Genomic DNA, 17375 nt, shown 5'->3' on the forward strand with positions numbered 1-17375 from the left:
TTGTTTACTCTTCTGTTTGACAGTTTGAATCTTTAGATTTTTCTAAAATTATTATTCTAAGAGAAAGTTAATCTACTATGGTTTTACCATCTAGAAAACAACAAAATATAACTCAAATTGGCTTAAAAAATAAAATGAAGATATTCGTTTACAAAATTTAACACATCTATCCATAGGTAGTTAGGCTTTAAGTATGGTTTAATCAGAGTTTGAGCTGTGTTTTTGTTTTGATTGATTAGTTGATTGTTTACTTTTCATACTTTTCTCAGCTCTGCCCTCTTTCAGGCTGACAGAGTAGACAGCAATTTTAAGTTATTGAGATCAAGAAAAAAGCTTTTATATTTCTGAATTCCCCATGAAAGATCATAGATTCACTCTGTATTGGCTGGCTTAGGTAACACCTGAGATGATCACTCACTTTGGCAAGGGGAATATGGATGGAATATGATGATTGGTTTAACCTAGTGCATACTTCAGCCTTGAAGCTGGAAGTCTGAGATCAGAGTGCCACCAAGTGAAGACAGAGCAAGAAGGTGGCCAGGCAAGATAAGGACAGAGCTCTCACCAGAACCCAACTATGCTGGCACCCTGAGTTCAGACTTTTAGTTTCTCCAGAACTGTGAGAAAATCAGTTTCTGTTGTTTCAGCCACCTAATCTATGGTGTTTTGTTATGGCAACATAAGATGACTAAGACACTTGGTAAACTTAAATGTTGTACAACTGTCAAGTTTAAGGTGTATATAGTTACTTTCTTAGGTGTTGATTTAGTTGGGTGTTTATTTAGTGCTAATCTTTTTTCCCTCTCATTCTTTGCATTCATTAGAAAACAGTGTGCCTCTTATTGTGGTAGTTGATCTTTGTAAATAATGATTTTAAGTGTGAAAAGGACAGATTATTTTAATTATCCCATTTCGACATTCTTTTGTAAATACAGAATATTAAATCCAGGGTTTTTTTTATGTTAGACTAAAATTTTGCTGTAGGTTTTTTAGGAGAAAATATTTCAATTTTAATGTTCAGCATAGAATCATAGGATGGTCATGTAATTCATATGTGGCACTTAATAGGTCATTAAAGTCCTTCTGACAACTTACTATTAAAATTTTTACTCTATCTTAACATTTACAGTGTACCATGTTGATAAATCTGGTCCTTAGCATCATAATTACTAATAACCGTCATCAGCTCTAAATCAGCTATTTCAACTGAAAGACATACAAGTAACAGCTATGGCTAAACCTTTTTAAAATTAGAAAGTGTAAATTATCAAGTAGCGCTACAAAGTAAACACTTCTTTGGAAGACGAATATGCTTTATTACTCTCTGTTAAATTAATAAAAATACACGATTCTTAAACATGTACTACAGTGCTTTCTTTTTAGCTTTATACCAGAAAGATTTGGAATAATTAACACTCCAAGCTCTCAGGAGGCTGTCAGTAGCAGCGTAACAGTAGAAGTAGAAGAATTTTGAAATTCATAAAAGGCAGAACTTAATTAAATTCACAACAAATTCTAATTAGAAGATGGTGGTGTTATAAAGTTGAGTTCTGATAAAGATCTAGTATATTTTTTACTAATAGTGATGAGCAAATCAATCCAGTAATGAATCCCTTTTTATATTTTTCTATACCTAATGACACTTGCTGGGCAATCTTTTTCCAGAGCTTTATGGAATCTCTTAATTATTATTGGTTGGAGAATGAATAAGTCATCAAAGTGCTGGTTGATGAGATGATGATTTTATGTTCTAGTTTGTATTTATATAGCATATTTCCTCTTACGAGGTCAGATATTCCATAAAAGTTAGTAGTTATTATCAGAAAATCCTTGTGAGCACTGGGTATTATATGCAACTAATGAATTGTTGAACACTACATCAAAAACTAATGATGTACTATATGTTGGCTAACTGAACATAATAATAAAAAAATTTTTAAAAATGAACACAACAGAAATATATATAGCTAAGAGAAAAATCCCGACTTGCTCACAAACCACCATAAACAATTTACTGATCCATCTGTGAAAAAATATGTACAAATACCTGGTTTATGTGTAGAAAGTTGCAGTCTCATCTTAAAAACCAAAAAACAAGTTAAGTAAATTATATAATGCAAAGGTTGTGAAAAAAAGATTATGTAATCTAATTTATAGTGATAGAAATCTGAAAATAATTGTCTAGGGGAGAGGAGGTTTACTGAAAAGGGTCATGTTGAAACTTTCTGGGGTGATGGAAATATCATATATTTTGTTTGGGTGCAGTTTCCCAAGTATGTATAATTGTTGATACTTATCAAACAACACCTGCAATCTTTGTATTTTATTGTATGTTAACCTCATATGAGAATTTGAGTAGGAGTATAATATGATTAAATTTGCATTTAAGATCAGTTTAGCAATGGTAAAGAAGATGGAATATATGGAAAATTAAAGCTTATGTCTTTTGTGGGCACTAATAGTTAATGGTTTCTCAGAAACAAAAGTGACAATTACCTTTTTCTTGGTATGGAACAAGAGATTCTTATGAAAAATTTTTTTATATACATTGTAATTCTGGTCTTATCTCTCACCAAGATTGTAAAAGCAGTGAAAACCTTTTAAATTTTTTGCTAGGACATTAATTTACGAAAGCCCACTAGATGGCAATCACCAAGAATATCATGTACTGTTATCACTTCTGGTTAAGTTAATTACAAAAACCCCAACTTTATGTAATATTGATAAGCATATTAATTGCTGAAGCAAGGAAGGATGTATACCAGAGGAACTGGGGTGCTGTGGTAAGAGGGACTTAATAGGGATTTATCATAGGATTTGGGCTTGTGCCTAAATCTGGTTCCCTTGTAATCAGTCTCGATGCAGAGTCGGCTGGGCTCCACCTTGGATTCTTCACCTATTCGAGGAACCTGGAAATTCTCTCAAGGATTTAAAATGGGGATAATCAGAAGGCTCATCTGTTTCCCATCTCTCTGGGATCACCGTCCATCACTGCCTGAGTTTCATTGTTTGAATACCATAGTTTTATATATTTTGCCTGACTTTTTTAGTTGTTTTAGGCAGTAGAGAAAATCCAGTCTTTGTTATTTTATCTTAGTCAGAAGTAGAATTCTGGTATTGTTTTTAAAAGAAAATATTGGGGGAGGATGAGGTGTGGGCAGACAAAAAAGTTAGTATGCCAAGGCTTATTTGGAAGATATGAAAGGCCACAAAGTTTAAATGACAGAAGAAAAGTAATATTAAAATAGTCATAAGTAGGACTCTGAAAAACAAACTGAGGGTTCTAGAGGGGAGGGGGTTGGGAGGATGGGTTAGCCTGGTGATGGGTATTGAGGAGGGCACGTTCTGCATGGAGCACTGGGTGTTATGCACAAACAATGAATCATGGAACACTAAATCTAAAACTAATGATGTAATGTATGGGGATTAACATAACAATAAAAAAATTAAAAAAAAAATAGTCATAAGTAGTTTTTTTTTTTTAAACTAGTTTCAGGAATAGTTTTTGATCCATGGAAATAGATGCATTTTAGCTAAGTTGTACTCAATAGTATTGATTAACATGCACTAAATAATGATTCCAAGGTTGGGGCACCTGGGTGGCTCAAGTGTCTGACTTCGGCTCAGGTCATGATCTCAGTATCCTGGGTTCGAGCCTGCCTCAAGCTTCCTGCTCAGCGGGAGTCTGCTTGTCCCTCTTCTTCTGCCTTTCCCCCAGCATGTGTGCGCGTGGGCTCTCTTTCTCTCTCTCAAATAAAAAAATAAAATCTAAAAAAAAATAATGATTTCAAGGTTTTAGAATATGTGCAGGGCTCAACGGATATATCCATCCATCATAAGTAATGTGGTTACTTAATAATGAAAATAAAATATTATTTTTCTTTTAATTTTTATGGTTTTAAAAAATAGCTACTAAGTTGTTAGGACATAAAAATGTATATATGTTGTTTAGAACTGACTATTTAATAAACAGAACTGTAGTTCTATTGACTTGAAAATGCCATGAAAAATTATTGAGACACTAAGGGCATCCTGAAATGAGAAAGTCTGGGACTCTCTCATGTAGCCAATATTGTATTTTTTTATTGCTTCACGTGTGATTTTAGTCATTTTTGATGACATTAGCCTGGAGATCTTGTCCTTGGCAGTCACTCTAGATAACGTTTCTGTTTGTAACTGGTGTATAGAGTACTATGGAAGCACAGAGAATGAGAAGTAATATTTCTGGGTGCTTACTATGTTATAGGCATTATTTTTTAATATCATTTAATACTTACCAGCAGTCCTGAGTTGAGTGATATTCCCATTTAATAGGCAAGGAACCAAAGGTCAAAGAAACTAAGTATTTTGCTCAAGGCTACAAATCTCAATGGGTGAAACTAGCATTTAAATCCAGTTCCAGAGCTTGCACAGTTTTCATTATAGAGGACAAGTGGTTTTCCTATATATGGGAACCCTGTAATGAAGGCTTCTTGAAGTGATATTATTTTCAACTTATGGAAGGTAAATGGGTGGAGGATCAAAGGAACAAAGATTTCTGTGTTGTAGATTTGGGGATTGGAAGTAAACACTAAAAGTTAGATTTTTATGTTAACTATAGTCCCTATTGTACACACCTCCTTTTTTTTTTTTTTTTAAGATTTTATTAATTTATTTGACAGAAACAGATACAGCAAGAGAGGGAACACAAGCATGGGGAGTGGGAGAGGGAGAAGCAGGCTTCCTGGGGAGCAGGGAGCCAATGCTGGGCTCGATCCCAGGGCCCTGGGATCATGACCTGAGCCGAAGGCAGACGCTTAATGACTGAGCCACCCAGGAGCCCCCATGCTGGCTTTTTTGCATCATGTGATGAATTATTAGATTTGTTAGTATATTTGGTAACCTTATTTCCATAGTAGACAGTCGGTGAAGATTGCATTAGTGTACACATAGTTAAGTTTGGTCATCTACAATTTAATAGTCCATAGAAGTCAAGTACTACAGAGTTAGTTTTTCATTATGAATTTTGCATTTTGAATATGTTCCTGCCTTTGTGCTTCCAGAGCATTAAGATATTTCAGGATCCCATAAAAGGCCTTTTACTATTTGTTATTCTCTCTTCTGGAACTTTTATAGTATTTGGAATTATCTCAACCGTTCTCCATATCTCTTTACATTTGTTTTGAAATTTCTGTATTTTTGACTCTTTTTGCTGCATTCTGTGTCATTTCTTAAGACCTGTCTTCCATTTTTTAGAAAAATTTGAGACAACTAGGTAATAACTCTTCTTTAAATGTCTGGTAGAATTCCCTTGTGAAGCCATGTGATCCTGGACTTCTGTTTGTTGGGAGATTTTTGATTACTGATTCAGTTTCTTTGTTAGCCATAGGCCTGTTCAAATTCTCTATTTCTTCCTGTTACAGCTTTGGTAGTTTACATGTTTCTAGGAATTTGCTCATTTCTTCCCGATTGCCCAGTTTATTGGCATATAATTTTTCATAATATTCTCTTGTAATTGTTTGTATTTCTGTGGTGTTTGTTGTGATCTCTCCTCTTTCATTCTTGATTTTATTTATTTGGGTCCTTTCTGTTTTCATTTTGATTAATCCGGCTGTGGGTTTATCAATTTTATTAATTCTTTCAAAGAACCAGCTCTCAGTTTTGTTGATCTTTTCTACAGTTTTTTTAAAATTTCAATATTGTTTATTTATGCTCTAATTTTTATTATTTCCCTTCTGCTGGCCTTAGGCTTTATTTGCTGTTCTTCTTGCTCCTTTAGGTGCCTAGACAGCTTTCTTATATTTAGTACTTTCTGTAGGCCTATTAAGTATATTAATGTTCTTTACCTAATAATTTTAATACTTACAGTATTTTCAGGTCAGATTCTGTAGTTTGATTTTTCTACATATACTTCTTGTAGTTTTTTGTTTGTTTTGGTGACTTTTGAATATGTGGAACTCATTCTTTTGCAAGAAAGGTGATTCGCCAATGCATGTGGAGGTAGTATCAATCTGAAACCACCAAATTTTTGAGTGGTATGAATTTAGGCTATAAACCTGCTTAAGTGTTGGTTTGTGGCTGTTAATTCTCAGGGGAGTCTTTTTTCCTCTTTTTATATCTTTCTATTTTACCCTGATCTCTGGCATGCATCTCCGTCACCTCCCTGTTTGGGTTTTTGTTTATTTTTTATAGTTTATGATTTGGGGATTCTTGTATGTAGATTTTAAATAATATGACTTTACATCCAGATTGAACTCTAAATTCTGGGCCCTTAAAAATGGGACTCTTTGGGTGCCTGGGTGGCTCAGTCAGTTAAGCATCTGCCTTCTGCTCAGGTCATGATCCCAGGGTTCTGGGATCCAGCCCAACGTCGGTCTCCCTGCTCAGTGGGGACCCTGCTTCGCCCTCTTTCTCTGCTGCTCCCCCTGCTTGTGCTCTCTCGCTCTCTGTTTCTCTCTCTCAAGTAGATAAATAAAATCTTAAAAAAATAAATGGGACTCTTAATGCCTAAACTGTAGGCCATCAGGGTTCAGCAGATACTAGCCCCAGAACTCTTAACTGTCTGGATTTCTGCCTCCTTTTTTCTTGTATTCTTTTATTAATTCTTTAGTTTCCAACTATCCCAGCCATATGTTTAAATAAGTTTTTAAAAGCATGTATTTTATTCAATATAATTAGACATTCTATACTTGGAGGGGCATTAACTAAATATCTTGATCTGTCATTGTACAAAAAGACAACTCATTAGATTTTCTGGAATCTGTACTCATGGGAGTCAGAAACAGGTTACAAAGTTTAGAACTCTTTTATATGGATTTGCTGTTACTTTATGCAGAGATGGAATTAGAACTCTTTGCCCTGGCCATAGCCAGGTAACTCCTGATTTTCCAAGGAACATTTAAAATGGTAAAATTTGTCTGAAAAGGTATACTGACATGGTAGTGGTGATAGGAAACCAGTTGTTAGCTATTTTATATTCATTCTTGAATTTTATACCAAAATAGTAAGATAAAATTCAAGTTAGAAATTAAAGCACTGTTAATTTGAAACTTTCTGTTTTATTTTAAACTGTTAAAATAAAACAGATTTTCTTCCTACCCCAAAATAGTTACATAAGAACAGTCTGTTGTCACAGAAGTCATTCTTTTATAGTTAGTCTATTATAAAGGGTATGGTTTCTATTTAAAGTGCTAAGCTACAAATATTTAGCCTTTTGAGCCATCTGCTCTGCTAAATACCCATAAGTATTTTATACTAAAATCTGAAAAATGGAAATACTTGAAAACCTTTGCATTGTTGACTCTTGATTTTTGTACAGCATGTCTGTCTTTGAGTAGAAATGGGTTAATATAGGAAGCTTACTTGCAAAACATGCCATTATTCACATTAATAAAAAAGAAAAAAAACAGAACAAAGTTTTAAACTCTCTTATAGAAAGGACCCTCTATATCTGGATGAAACTATTTTATTAAAAATAATTATTAGTCTAACAAAAGAAACACAAATAAAAACTGTACTTGATATATTTATTCCCACAATAAATATATTTGACTCCTTAAATTTAGAGTTCTGTTTAGGTAGGTTTATGTTCAAAATCATTACCTTGATTAAATAAGAATCTTCTATTAGAAATGTTGAGGAAAGTTTGCTACCTACCCTCTCCTAATGAAATCATTTTTTTTAATTTTTAATTTTTTAAAATTTTAAAAAAGATTTTATTTATTTGACAAAGAGAGAGAGAGAGAGAGAGCACAAGCAGGGGGAATGGCAGGCAGAGGGAGAGGGAGAAGCAGCCTCCTTGCTCAGCAGGGGATCGATGCGGGGCTCCATCCCAGGACTCTGAGATCATGACCTGAGCTGAAGGCAGATGCTTAACCAACTGAGTCACCCAGGCACCCCTCCTTATGAAATCATTTTAGTATCATCTTTATAACTCCAGGAAATTAATGTCTTCAATTAGCCATTTTTATGAGTACATGTTTTATTCAATACTTATTTTATATTTTCTTTTTGGATGGCATTCCATTAAACTGTTAAACATTTAGAGAGAGCTTAGTCACCCTTGTACTCCCTCCACCCATTGCTCACAAAAACACACTCACTCATTCCCATTCGCAGAGGACTAGAAACTGGGAAGAAAGAAACGTTAGGCTGGACAAAGCAGGGGTTGAAGAAAATTCCCTGAGAAGTAGCTATACGCTGATTTTAGAGTAAATTTATAATCCGAATTCAAATATCACTTGTACAAAAAACCTTAAATGTGTATTTTTAAAAACTAGACCATGACTAAAAGTGCTTCTGAGCACCTGACAGAAATAATATAAATTCTTTGATGAATATACTAGATACCACAAATTATTTTCCAATGAATAAGAAAAGGCACAAGGAAATGAAGTACCGTGAATGAGAATTAGCAGAAACACTAGACAAATTTGTGCAGTTTGTTTTGAAGGCCATTGCATTATGGATTCTATCTCTTTTGGACAGGATTGAATATGCCCTTGAGTCTGTATAACACTTATTGTAGAAATTTATTGTGTGTGTATGTGTGTTTTTTTAGTGTTCCGATTCATTTTTGGAAGCAATGGTAACAAGATCCAACAGCCATGGCCTAAGGATGGAGATATATATGATAGCAGTCAAGCCATGCTGTTCCCCTAAAACATGGTTATTTTTCCTGCTCCATTTGGAGTTGATTTTGTTTCCATGTATTTTCTAAGCTTGATTTTCTGGCCTTTATTTGTTTTTCTAACCTACTATTTCTTTAGTTTATTCCCTTTTTTGCTTAAGAAAGCTGGAGTTAGTTTTTGTTTACAAATAAGTATTCTGACTGATATAGAGACCACGCATTGCTTCAGTTGTTTGCTTCTTATGAACACGCACCTGGAGAACTTGCCTGCCTCTCTTGATCTGTGTGGTCATGGACAAGTTCCTCTTATGTAGAGAAGGTTTTTTTTTTTAATTTTTTTTTTTTATTGTTCCAGTTTATACTTCTGGTTGATTTTTAATCTCTATTTCCCTTCAAAGTCCTTGCAATCCCACTATCAGTTTAAACACTGGCAGTGTTCTATTCCCTAATCAAGTACTTAGAAAGAAAAAATTCATTGCTTTTCAAGGTAACATATTGCATTTCTTTTTCTCTTTTGAAAAAAAATGACTCTAATGTGTTCAGTAACGTCTCTTATATTGAGCCCAAATTTGTCTTGTTGCTGGTTCTAATTCCCTTTATTAGGGCATCCAGGAGAGCTTACTCACCCTTCTATATAAAAGCTCTTTAATTAAGAATAGCTAACAAAGTCTTGACTCCTTTTTCCTTTTGTATTTTTCTTGTATTGCCTTGTCTTGTCAAAAGTGAAAAATTTTAGAATTTAATGTTTGCCAAGCCAATAAATTGTTATTAGTAAAGAATAAACTTTAGCCGTATTGTTACTATATATGAAACAGTTATATTTTATTCTTACCCTTGGAATTCTGCCTGTTATTTACACTACTATTTTTCGTCCTTTCTTCTAAAAGGTTGTAAGCTTTCTCCTTGTTCATCTTTCAGCCATCTCAATAAAAACATAACTTAAAATTTTAATTATAATAGGTTGATGATATTGGATCCAGCTATATCTGTTCTGTAGCCTTCTATGTGTAACTTGATTATAAAATTGCTTCCAGTAAAGTAAGAATCTAATGAAGTCCTACTCTGAGTTATTGTATTACACAATGTTTAATTTTATTATTTCTACTTTCTTTTCCATATCTATTCCCTCCTATCCTCACTGCCTTCATGATCTCTCCCTGTGTCTCTTATTAAACTTTTTCTCAGGAAAAGAGAGTCTAATCAGCCAATTTACTAAAGATTTAAGTGACTGGTGGTATGAAACATATTCTTCTGGTACTATATGCAGATCAAAAAAGAAATGAAGTCATACAGTTTTTGGTGGGGAGGTGTGTTGTGTGCTCGTGCTCACGTGCATGTGCACGCTTCTGAAATCTTCATAGTAGCCATTAATCACACTATGTATGCAACTCTCTACTTGTAAATCCAGTGCTTAGAGTAAGCAATTATCTAATACACTTTGTAATTTTTTTTACATGTTGAAAGAATGTTCATAAATTTTCTTATACAGGAAATATGGATTAATGCTAGACATATAGTCAGTTCTTATATATTGATTAATTGACTAAAATTTCAGAATGCTAAAAGATTAGGAATTGTAGTTGAGAAAACATTTTAAGATGCTATTATAGACAAATCCACAAAAACTCTGGCCCTCTAGATTAGACTGTGTAGATTCGTCCCATCTAGAAAAGCAGTCACATATTTGAGCCGTGTTTTAGTTGAAGTTTCTGGTTGGAGATTTAATATAGCAATGAACAGTTTTTTAAAAAGACTTCCTTAGGAGGATTTTGATACCAAGACATATTTGACATTTGTATAAAATCTTGTTAGGTAAAGGAGCTTCATCCCTATGGTACATGTCCAAAAGCCTTAGATCAAATGTCTGTTCAGGTCTTCTGCTCATTTCTTGACTGGATTTTTTGTTTTTTGGGTGTTGAGTTTGATAAGTTATTTATAGATTTTGGATATTAGCCCTTTATCTGATATCATTTGCAGATATCTTCTGCCATTCCATAGGTTGCCTTTAGTTGTGTTGATTGTTTCTTTGCTGTGCAAAAGCTTTTTATCCTGGTGAAGTTCTAATAGTTCATTTTTGCTTTTGTTTCCCTTGCCTGTAGAGACATGTCTAGCAAGAAGTTGCTGCAGCTGAGGTTCAGGTAGTTGCTGCCTGGCTTTCTTTTTCAACATTCCTTTGTCTATTCGGGGGTCTTTTCTGGTTACACGCAGATTTTGGAATTGTTTGCTCCAGCTCTGAAAAATGCTAGTGTTATTTTGATAGGGATTGCATTGAATGTATAGATTGCTTTGGGTAGTATAGACATTTTAACAATATTTGTTCTTCCAATCCATGAGTGTGGAATATTTTTCCATTTCTTTGTGTCTTCCTCAGTTTCTTTCATCAGTGTTTTATATATTTCAGAGTATAGGTCTTTCACCTCTTTGGTTAGGTTTATTCCTAGGTATATTATTGGTTTTGGTGCAGTTGTAAATGGAATTGATTCCTTCATTTCTTTTTCTGCTGCTGCATTATTGGTGTATAGAAATGCAGCCAATTTCTGGGGGCGCCTGGGTGGCTCAGTCGTTAAGCGGCTGCCTTCAGCTCGGGTCATGATCCCAGGGTTCTGGGATCGAGCCCCGCATTGGGCTCCCTGCTCAGCGGGAAGCCTGCTTCTCCCTCTCCCACTCCCCCTGCTTGTGTTCCTGCTCTTGCTATCTCTGTCTCTGTCAAATAAATAAATAAAATCTTTAAAAAAAAAAAAAAAGAAATGCAGCCAATTTCTGTATGTTGATTTTGTATCTTGTGACTCTAGTGAATTCATTTATTAGTTCTAACAGTTTTTTCGGTTGATTCTTTTGGGTTTTCTATATATACTATTATGTCATCTGCAAATAGTGAAGGTTTGACTTCTTCCTTGCCAATTTGGATGCCTTTTATTTCTTTTTGTTGTCTGCTGTGGCTAGGACTTCCACTATTATGTTAAATAGCGGTGGTGAGAGTGGACTTTATCTTTAGTTTTTGATATTTTAATTATGTGTCTTGGTGTGGATCTCTTTCAGTTCATTTTATTTGGAACTCTCTGTTCTTCCTGGATCTAGTTGTCTCATTCCTTTGTCAGGTTAGGGAACTTTTCAACAATTATTTTTTCAGATAAGTTTTTTGTGCCTTTCTTCAATCTATTTTTGAACCTCTGTAGTTATTTTTCAGTTCAGTTATTTTATTTTTTTCTGTTACTTCTGTTTGGTATTTTCCTATGTTTCCTATCCCTTTGTTGATGTTTTCACTGTGTTCATTCATTTTTCTCCCAAGCTCACTGAAGATCTTTATGACTATTATTTTGAATACTTTATCATGTAAATTACTTATCTCTGATTCATTAAGATTTTTTTGCAGGGGGTGGTTATCTTGTTCTTTCAGTTGGAACATATTCCTCTGTTTCCTCGTTTTGATTTTCTTTTTGTATTTATTTCTATGTATTAGGCAAAATAGCTGCTTCTCTCAGTTTTGAAGGAGTCTTCTTGTATAGGTGATGAACTTTATAGTTCAACTTGCCCTAGTTCTTGGTTGTGTCTTGAACCTTTGTGATTGTGTAAGCTGCCTGATTTATTCTTGATAGGTCCCATTTGTTGAGATTGTGACAAATTCTGTCAGTGTTCGAAAGGGAAGGATCTCAGTCAGCACCAGTTTCAGGCTGATTTGAAGGCAGCAGCTTTTAAAGAAGGAAATATATGCGGTCATGTGAGATTGCAGTCATAACCCCTACTGGTCTCTAGACAAGGTGATTTGGAGTTGTCCTCTTGGTGATAGTCACAAAAAATAGGGCTCAGGATAAGTGTGTAGCTTCTTTTTAGGATATGTGGTAAGCATAATGATGCCATGTGAGAGTGCAAATTTTGACATCCCCCAGCCTATGTCCCTTGAGAGCTCCTCCATAGCCTCCAGATGTGTGGTAAACGTGAAGCCTACCCCTCAGGCTGAAGTTCTAGAATAATTAGGCCTTTTTCACAGGAAGACTGAGGATGAGTTTCTGTCTGCTAGCTATGCCATGCCTTGGGATTGGTAGCCTACTAAGAACTGTCTCTCCAGTTATTTCATTTCTATGGGGCCCAGCAGTACAGGCTCCCTTGGCCATCATAGCCAAGTGTGTTCAAGAGGCATCCCCTATGTGGACTGCATGCTCCTACCCGCTTCATTGGGGCTGCAGGAGAACATGGATGTGCGGCAAGCCTGTCTGTACTAGCAAGGTAGAATAAGCACAAAAATGGCACCCACCAGCCTCAGTGCTAGCAAGGTGGAGTAAGCATCCAAAAATGGCACTTGTCAATGCCTTCTTCCCCAGGGAAAGTCCTACTAGACTCCTGCATCTTTGGCAGATGTTTGAAGATTTATTCATGAATCTCCTTCGCATATGATCTAGGTGCTTTTCAAACTGCTGCTTTTGTGTTGGGTCCAAGGGTGAGTCTGTGCATAAGCCCTTCAAGAGTGGGCTTTCCATTCTCCATAGTCTTCCAGGTCTTCTGGGTATAAGCCCTGTTGGTTTTCAGAGGCAGATGTTTTGGGGCTCATCTCTCTGGAGTAGATCTTGAGGATTGGAGTTCCTAATGTGGGGTACAAATCTTTCTTTTATGAGGGCAGAATTCTATACTGTTGAGATCTCTCCCAATTGTGGGTCAGTGCTTGTAAGTGGGGGAGTGTGAGGGGGGCAAGACCACATCTCTGCCTCTCCTAGTGGTCTCAATGTGGCCCTTTATCCTAGATTGTAGAGGAGCCCTTCAGCTAGTTTTCAGGACATTTTGAGAGGGAATTGATTCATATATAACTATGTATTTGATGTCTCTAGTGGAAGGAAGTAAATTCAGGATTTTCCTACACTGACATCGTGAAACCACTCTCTGAAGCTGGTCTTTATTCCATCCCACTGGAACTAGAATCACTAATTGAATTTTTAAACCATATTGAGGATATGATTGCTCAACCATCAGTAAATAACTTCTAAAGTGTAGAAAATGCACATTTAAACATCAAGTTGTTTTTTTTTTTTGTCATTGTTATTTGTACCTTTGGTGTGAGATAAAGTTTGTGGGAGGTATAATTAGAATATCATAAGAAGAAATTGATCCCAAATGAAATATTAATTCATTAATTTATTCATTCTACGAAAATTTAATGGATACTCACTCTTGACCTGGGACCGGAGATATGATAATAAATAAGATAAGGAAGAGCTTCTTCTCTAGAAAGGGGTAACATATTTGAGACAGGCATTTATAGTACATTATAAAAAATACTATGTTCAGATGTGCAGAGGGAACCCATATTTGTTTTCTTTTAATATTTTTTCATTTATTCTTTAAGATAGAACTTTCCGGAACTTGGGATTGTATTAATAGTAAGTGTACATTAATGCATTTATATATGAAATTTCTAAAAGGTTTGTTAAAATGCGTTTAAAGTAATTATAGAAATTACATAAGTAATCAGACCAGCAGGTTAAAGGGGAGATATTTCATATTTTTGTAAATGAAGTCATCAATTTTCTTTTTCTTTCAAGGCTTTAAATGCCACATTATTTACTTAGGTAGTGAATTATAATTTTAACATTAAATAAACAACTTCAAAGCACCTTAACTGCTAGCCTGGAAAACAGAAGTCCATAATCCTTTAAAATCATCTTTTATCAGGCTATAAGTACCTTTTTTTTACACTTTTTTTCCCTATGTAGTTTTATATCCAGTCCCTAAGAGGCCACATTAGTTATCATCTTTTTTCCTAAATCAGTATTTTAGATATAGAATTGATAAACCGGATATCAAACTCGAAGTAAACTGTCATTAGCTGTAGATTTTTTGAAGATTATTTTAGACCTGTCAAATGTATTGTATTACTGATGACTTTTTAAATTCTAATATGGTAAAACTCAAGTGAAATTATGAGTTTGGAATTTGGTGATTTTGGCTTAGAACACTTGTCGTGCCCTGCCATAGTTACCACCTCTTCTAAGGGCCATTTTCCTCAGTATCATTTCTTCACTATACTTTATTGTATCTACTCAGAATGTAGTTCCCAGTATTTCTGACTTAAGGAATTTCTCTATATCAGGACACTTCTATTTCATATAACAAGATATGGATATTCTTACTGCCTTTTTGTAAAGGAAAAATTATGAGACATTTAGACAATTTGATGAGTTATTGAGAGATCTCACTTCTTTCATTGTTGCAATAAGAATACATAAAGCTCCTCCTGTAACCAGGTGTATTTCTAGGCTTTGGAGTAAGGAAAAAAATCATTCCTGATCTTAAAAACTTTATGTGGAAAGGTAGAAAGACATGGTAATAAAATGGATGAAATAAGATAAATGCCAAAATTTAAAGAATACAAGATATTCATTCACATTTAAATGACTTACCCTTAACCAATTCACTAGCATAACCTATCTTCTCAATTGCTTCTGTAAAACACACTGACATATGTCCATAATGTAGTAGACCCTTGAACAACATAGGAGTTAGGAGCATCAACCTAGTCAAAAACCTGCATATAACTTTTGACTCCCCCCAAATTTACTAATAGCCTACTGTTGACCAGAAGCCTTAATGATAACATAAATAGTTGATCAATACTTATTTTGTATGTTATATGTATTATATACTGTATTCTTACAACAAAGTAAGCTACAAGAAATGTTATTAAGAGAATCGTAATAAAGGAAGCCTGTGCTGCTATGTGGGGCCCTACCCATCACCAACCTGGCTGGTATCGTGTGCACATCCTGGGAAGTCTGGCACTGTGCTCATTCCATGCATGAGTTGTCAGCCAGGGACATCAAGGGCAGCATAATTAACCTGGACAAGCACTGGGGCTTCGTGTGCATCTTCACCAATGTGGCCTCACAATGAGATAAACAGATGTAAACTATACTTAGTTGGTTGACCTGCATGCCCTATATCCTAACTGATATTTACAGATCCTGGCTTTCCCTTGCAAGTAGTTCAGGGGGCAAAACCCAGAGATTACTGCAGAGACTATGAATTTGCTGCTGGGTATAACATCAAACTTTGTATGTGCAATGTCTGTGAGAATGGAGACAACGACCACCTGCTGTGGAAGTGGATTAAAGTCCAGCCCAAGGGGAGAAGAATCTTAGAAAATACTACCAAGTGGAACTTCACCAAGTTCTTCATTGATAAGAACAGCTCTATGGTTAAGCAGTGTGGTCTCATGGAAGAGCCCTGGTAGTAGGGGAGGACCTTCCCTGCTACCTCTAGCTCCACAAGTGTGCATCCCCCACCCAGGACCACCAACACCATCCCCTGGAGTCTTCCACCTGGCAACCGTGAGGATTTGCCTGGAAACCAGCTTGTACTTCCTGCCAGAGGAAGGTCCCTTACTCTGGCTGGTGGCTTCCTGCCCCCCTCACCCCTAGCTGTCTTGTAGGAATAAAACATACAAATAGGAAGAAAAAGAAATAAGGAAGAGAAAATACATTTACAGTATTGTACTATTAAAAAAATCTTCATTTAGGGTGCCTGGGTGGCTCAGTTGGTTAAGCGACTGCCTTCGGCTCAGGTCATGATCCTGGAGTCCCGGGATCGAGTCCCGCATCGGGCTCCCTGCTCGGCAGGGAGTCTGCTTCTCCCTCTGACCCTCCTCCCTCTCATGCTCTCTGTCTCTCATTCTCTCTCTCAAATAAATAAATAAAATCTTTAAAAAAAAAAAAAAAAAAATCTTCATTTAAGTGGACCCACGGAGTTTAAACCTATGTTGTTCAAGGATCAACTGTATACTAAACCTTCCACTAGAGTGCTAGGCTACTCTCTAGCATACTTCTGTTCCCAGCAGTTGACATTTATGCTTCCAAGAATCAGTTGTATATATTCGAAGCCAGTTTATGCCAATAGAGCTTTTTATTATAATTTTTGAATTAAATGTTAAAAATCCTTGAAATAAGTGAAAAATTCATTTATATTGAGACTAAAAGAGATTATAAAGTTGAGTCACTAAAAATTGTTTTTAAATTAGGTATGACTAGATTATATATATGGGGTAAAATCTTTTCTAATGATTGTTTCATAAGAACTTATAGGTAACTATGTAGTGGTGTGTTAATGAAAGAAACCTGATGCTAGCTCCAGTCAGAAGACCCATACTCAGAGAAAAGCCTTAGTTCCATATCAAAAGATTGGTGAAAAGATACTCATTTATATGTTTTAAGGTAAAATAAATTGTGTAATTTACTTTTTTTATGATTCCTCACCTTAACTAATTTTATTGATTAATCAGTCAACACACCCATGTTGAAATAAACAGCATTCATAGTCAATGAAACAAATAATCAATTCTGTATTTTCTCATGACTTCTGCTTCATTGCTGTATGAAGCATCATCAGAAAATATTTTGAATATTAAACAAGTGTGAGACTTATTGTTCTCAGTCCTATTATTTTCCTCTTTTTTTTTTCCCCTTTGTTTATGTCTTCTGAGGCTATGTGCCTTTCTATGCACTGAATACCAGTATCTCTTTGGAGCCAAAGTTAGGCAATTACTTTCTATAATATTAGTAATCATTAACATATTATCCAATTACTTTGTTCATTCTCTTATAGACTGTTTATAGCAGGTTAAAAAATATGCCCAGTATTATTTCTTAAATTTGATGTCTATTTTACATTTTATCTAACAAGATGACAAAAGCATCATGTTGAAGTAGAATACTGGAATAAAAGCCAAGAGATAAGACTTCTATGCCTGGATGCAGTGTTATCTGGATGACCTTGGACAGGGCAC

At 35.2% G+C, this 17375-nt stretch overlaps 1 protein-coding gene and 1 pseudogene across 18 annotated transcripts in view; both read left to right on the plus strand.

Annotated features, from left to right (window-relative positions):
- The window catches only part of GPHN (gephyrin), a 598378-nt gene that overhangs the window by 168687 nt on the left and 412316 nt on the right, over positions 1–17375 (plus strand). The gene's annotated exons all lie outside the window — the stretch shown is intronic.
- On the plus strand, positions 6748–15996 carry LOC118522270 (phospholipid hydroperoxide glutathione peroxidase pseudogene; annotated as a pseudogene).

The sequence above is a fragment of the Halichoerus grypus genome, chromosome 8 (assembly GCF_964656455.1).
Source record: "Halichoerus grypus chromosome 8, mHalGry1.hap1.1, whole genome shotgun sequence".
In the NCBI taxonomy this organism is placed as follows: Eukaryota; Metazoa; Chordata; class Mammalia; order Carnivora; family Phocidae; genus Halichoerus; species Halichoerus grypus.